We start from the raw sequence: 5,910 nt of genomic DNA, 5'->3' as shown, positions 1-5,910 counted from the left end.
AGTTCGAATGCTTTGTCGTATCCCGAGTAGACTGTAAGAGATAGATGACATTCATCTATAGTGCGGCCGCACATTTCTACAGTCTCACTCCTACGACGGGCCCAAGCGATATCTCTCTCTTTCGAGAGGGACAAAGTTCCATCTTGACTATCTACTATCCAATACATGATTCGTAATGTACCCGAGCCACGCCTTTATAGTCATCCGGTTAAAGACGACGTTTGACGCAGTCAAAGTACATTACTCGTCATGATGGATACAATAGATATCTCAGGTCTGAGGATCCAAAGTGAACCATCAAGTGAGATTCAAGTCATGGATTAAATCCAATCGACAATCTCACGCGAGTCATCCAGTCACTTGTTCCAAACAAGTACTCATGACCGTGATCCGTATCCAATACACATGATCATCATGATGATCATCCATCACACCTCATGTTAGTCTTAATTCATCATTGTTCCCACAATGACAAGCGACTAAGGAATTTAGGATCGTACATCACGATCCATGGATAATCAATATTTATCAAATATGCAAAATAAATAATAAATAAATAATGTATTCATCCAATAAATACATCGTTTCATACATGGTTCTCATATCGTATGATCATTCTAGAGCATCATATCCATCAGAAGTTACCTAGGGGTTTTGAAAGGCAACATCCCCGAGATACTTCGCGCCTTGGAAAAGGTATTTTCACCTTTATTTTTTGATTTGATGGAACATTTACCTATTCATTTACCAGATGAGGCGATATACGGTGATCCAGTATAGTTTAGATGGATGCATCCATTTGAGCGATTTTTTTTCCATCTGAAGAAGAAGGCAAAAAACAAAGCAGCAGTGGAAGGATCTATCGTCAAACAATATTTGTTAGAGGAGATCTCCTACTTCAGTTCTTTCTATTTTGAATCTCATATTCAGACGAAGAAAAGGAAGGCTACCAACGAAGACGATAGAAGTTATCTCTACCAATATGATTCATGTTTCGGACTTATTCCCGAAAGTTTTCAACCTACTGGACGACTCGGAGGCAAGTCTGAAGAATATTGGTTAACTGTACAAGAGTACAATCACATCGCCACATATATATTGTTGAACTGTGAAGAACTTAAGTCATACGAAAGGTACACATTTTTAATCTCAAATGACTTTAGAAATTAATTAATTACATATTTATATTTTTCCTAATAACATGTTTTTTAAGACTTTTTGATGAGGATGTCTTGGCAACATATCATAATCTAAGTGGAGAGGAACTTGAAAGAATGAAGGAACAACATTATGCATCTTGGCTTCGAGACTACGTAAGTACTATATATATATATATATATGCATGTATGTGTTTTTTTATTAGTCATATCGAAGTAATTAAATATTTAATATATCATATCGATTAACTTTTATACGCAGATTCGGTCATGCAGTGATAGAATTTCGGCATGGATCAGAGATATATCACATGGACCTGGGAGAAAAGTCATTTGCTGGCCGATAATGTTCACCCGAGGATACACGTTTCACACTTACGATCATGGAAAACATAAATCCACGTTCAATGACGGAGTTTGTATAAAAAGCGGGTCATCTGAAGATCCTGATTTCTTTGGGGTTCGTTGGCAAATTTTCCAACTCCAGTATCCAGGATTAGTCGGGTTGAAAACAATCATATTCAGATGTGATTGGTTTGATACAACGTCGGGACGCGGCTCACGGAAAAATCGATGGGGAGGTGTTGACATAAACCTGAAATGTTCATATCCAAAGTACGATCCTTTTATATTTTCAGATTAGGCAGACCAGATATGCTTCATTCTATATCCGAAACATTCTGCGACATCGGTGAAACGACGACAGAAAGATCAATGGTCGACTGTTTTGAAGATTAACCCACGAAGATTAATCGTGGATTCGTCGACAACACAAGATCTCGATGAGCCAATGCAAGAGCAACTCGAAGATCTGGTTCTTCCCATTCGACTAGATAATTACGACGATACACTTGCACTTCCTGGCATAGACGACGAGTTACTTGATGATTCGTCAAACGTACAAGACGATATCGACGAATTCGTTTCGGACCATGATACAACTCTGGATGATGAAAGTGATGAAGATTCTATGTAGACTTATTTCTTTTTATTGTTTTCATATTTGTTTGTATTTTGAAGAATATTTTCATATTTATTTGTATTTTGAGGCATTTTATTTTTATTTTAAAAAAAATTGTTACATTCCAACGGGTATCCGTTGGAATCGAATCGCAGAATTCGAATGGTCAAAAAAATTCGAACGGATGCCCGTTGGAATGGTTGTGCAGCTATCGAATCGACACCAGTATTACAACAGATGTCCGTTGGAAATTTCCAATGGACACCCGTTGTAATGGGTGAAACATTGAATCCGTTCGACATTTTCCAACTGATGTCCGTTAGAATAACTGTTTTCAACGGGCATCCGTTGGAAAAACTGAAACATTAAATCCGTTCGACACACCTGGCGTCTATCACGTCAATCCAGATATATTCCAACGGATGCCCGTTGGAAATCCGTTGGAAAGTTCGATTATAAAATCCCAGCGCCCTCACTCTTCATCCTCATTCAATCTCCCAACAAAAAAAAAATCCTCTCATAAAAAAAAATTCGGCCGGCAAAAAAAAAAGAAAATCACAAAATGGTAATTTTTTTTCAACTCTTTAATGTTTGTTTATGTTTTATTTTGTATGAATTACTAACTATTGTTTTTTTTTTCAGTTTCGTAGGCAATTTTCGGGATCCGGTGGATTGTTGGCGGGTTCTTCTGGAGCATCGCCACCGTCGCCGCCACCACCTTCTCGTCTTCCGGAACCGGTGGACGCACCCCCGCTATTCCCAGAGATAGACATAACTCTGGAGGAGGTAGAGGAAATTTTAAATTCCTTCGAAACTCGTGAGGTCCCGCTAATTGATCCCGAACTTGACGGGGCATTATGGTAATTTTTAAATTAATTTATTTAAATAATTATTTTAATTATGTTATTAACTAAATAAAATAATAAAATGTTATTATTAGGTTTCGGGTTAACGATAAAGAGTTGAGGAAAAAATTTACGGCAATAATAACGTCTAATTTTCCTCAACTCTACTATTGTTGGACGGTGGTACCGGACAACATCAAACGTTATTGGTGGCACTCGTTCATCGTAAGTTATTTTTTAAAAAATTAATTTAAATAAAATAATTTATCACTAACTTTAATTTTTTTTATAAAGCCATATTTTTCGGTGGAAAAAAAAAGTACACCGATAAAGTTTACAAAGAGTTCAACCAGCTCGGCATGCAGCGGTTGAAACAAATGATGAACAATGCCAAACGCCGTCATCAGCTGCATGGACTGCCACCAGAGTGCGCAACAAATGAGTTGTACCAGCAGCTTATTGCGCATTGGAACTCAGACCATTTCAAGAACAAGAGTTCTAAGACGAAACAAAGTCGTCTGGCCCAAAAAGTCGAGGGTGATGGTCCTCATCTTCATACCTTATATATATATATATATTAGGAGAAAGAAATGGGGAGGACGCCATCAATTGTAGAGTTGATCGCTCAGATACACAAAAAGTCTGATGGATCATATGTCGATCCCCGTGCTGAACGCGTTGTAAGCACAGTGACTGAGAGACTTACCCAACTCTCGTAAAATATTGGCGACTCAGTGGGTTCTTCATCCGGTCTCTCTGCATTAGACCAAGATCGTTGTTATGTGGGGGTAAAAAATTTAATAATTCTTTTTTAAATATTTAATTTTAATACTTTAATTTTATTTTAAATATTTTATTCATTTTTCAGTCGGTCTCTCCAAATAAGGGCAGCATCTATGGATTAGGAGGATTGCAGCGAGATTTGTTTGATGATTTCGGTGCTGCAATTCCTCCTGGCATGCAGAGTGATCTCGAACAACAATGGCGGATCAAGACACTCGAACAACAGCTTGCGGCGACGAGGCAACAAGTGAGTAACCTCGAACAAATTGTTGAGCTTATGCGAGGTGATCGGCCACTCCACAACACGCCGCCAAGCTCGGGAGCAGAAATGACGGCACGTAATATCGGGACCAGCGAAGATGAAGAAACTCGTAGTGCCAATTAATTTATATTTTCTGAAATATTTAAACTTTCTGTAATATTTGAACACCGTTGTAAATCCGTTAGAAAATTTCTAACGGATATTCTAATGTATCCCGTAGGAAATTAGCCACGGATTTGCCGTTTGAATTCCGTTGGAATTATACGACGGACCCATCCGTTGGAAATTCGTTGAAATTATACCGCCGAAAAAACCGTTGGAAATCCGTTGAGATATTCCAACGGATTGTTGTGTTGGAATTTCGTTTGGAAATTGCCACGGATTTCCAACGGAATCAATTTTCTAACGACGTTTTTTCCAACGGATAAATCCGTTGGAAAATTCGATTTCCAACGGATTTTTGGCCTTTTCCAACGGATATGACGGTTGGAATTTTGGGTTTTTTTGTAGTGAATCACCATATCCTTCTTCTGAATTAATTCTAATGCCTTGAAATTTAGATGCCCATATCGAAGATGCCACAAAGTTGAATTATCTAGAGTCGTTACCTTCAAACACCTCAACTCATTAAAGCTCAGTTTCAATGGAAACATTCTGTTTTTCTCATCTCCACGGTTGTGATCAATTGGCCATTTTTGTCTCGCATGGTTAAAGACATATTCTTCAACCTTACATCAAAACCTTTCTCCAACAACTGGCCCACACTCAACAAATTGCTTTTAATATCGAGAACATAATAGACATTCGAGATGCAAACCTGTCTCTTGTTCAGGAAGGTCAGCGTGACTTCACCTTTCCCTTGAATTGGTCTCTTTGAAAGATCACCAAATGTGATATTGCCAAAGTTCCTTTCGATCAGTTTCGTGAACAACTCCTTTCTTCCGCACATATGGTTGGATGTGTTGGGTTTCCTGGGATCTCATGAGCGAATCTAATTTCTAAGAGATCGATTCTAGGGTTTGCGCAGCAGAAATAAAACAAAAATTTATAGAACCATAGAACCATGTTGCTATTGAATCGTAGAAACGTTAGAACGCTTACCTCAATCGATCTGGGGCCTGTATCAATCGAAGAACACGTCTGATCACGAAAGGCAGGAAGAATACCTCGCCCTCTACACATATCCACACCACGGGATGGATTCCAACGATTGGAACTTGTCTGTTAGGACACGAATCTGCTATTCGATTTTGTGCTTCAAGAAAACGAGACTTAGAATTCCTTGAACTCTTTGGATCTCACCAAAAGCTCTTAGAATTCTGCCAAAAGTCGGCACTCAAGTCTCTTTTGAATTAGGATTTTAATCTCCTTCTTATAAAGTGATTTAACCCTAATTTCGGTTTAATATTCGGAAAACCGAAATCTGGAACGGACGGTCCGGAATTGCACGTGGATCGTCCGTTCCAGTAAGGCAGAACAGACGGTCTACCTTTAGTGCAGACCGTCTGTTCTATCACATAGAACGGATGGTCTGCGTGTTGTCGTGGATCGTCCGTTCCACTCCTCAGGACGGACGGACCACGCATCCGGACCGTCGGGTCTGGACCCTTCCGACTCAGTTTTCCGTCGTTTTCTTTCGTGCATTTGTCCTTCCCTGCGTGTGTGACCCTGTAGGCTCATTCGATATAGCAGTATAATCCGAAATCTCTATTCCGGATATACAAGTCATAGGCGGTCTCTAGCAAGACACTATGACTACCTATCTCGAATAGAGTTCGTTCGTGATCTTTACGGACGCCAAAGATGATTCCGGTTGATGATCCTTTTGTATCACGATATCATATGTCGAACATAAGGCATGGACAAGCCACCTTATCTTATTCGACTGCTTTCTCGTTCACT

The 5,910-nt window shown here is 39.2% G+C and overlaps 1 pseudogene; it reads left to right on the top strand.

The window, feature by feature from the left end:
• LOC104800305 overlaps nucleotides 1–4,131 on the top strand; it is a 7,661-nt pseudogene extending 3,530 nt beyond the window's left edge.
• The last annotated feature ends 1,779 nt before the right edge of the window (nucleotides 4,132–5,910 follow it).

Source organism: Tarenaya hassleriana, unplaced genomic scaffold, assembly GCF_000463585.1.
Source record: "Tarenaya hassleriana unplaced genomic scaffold, ASM46358v1 Cleome66, whole genome shotgun sequence".
NCBI lineage: Eukaryota > Viridiplantae > Streptophyta > Magnoliopsida > Brassicales > Cleomaceae > Tarenaya > Tarenaya hassleriana.
This window is presented reverse-complemented; position numbering and strand designations above follow the sequence as displayed.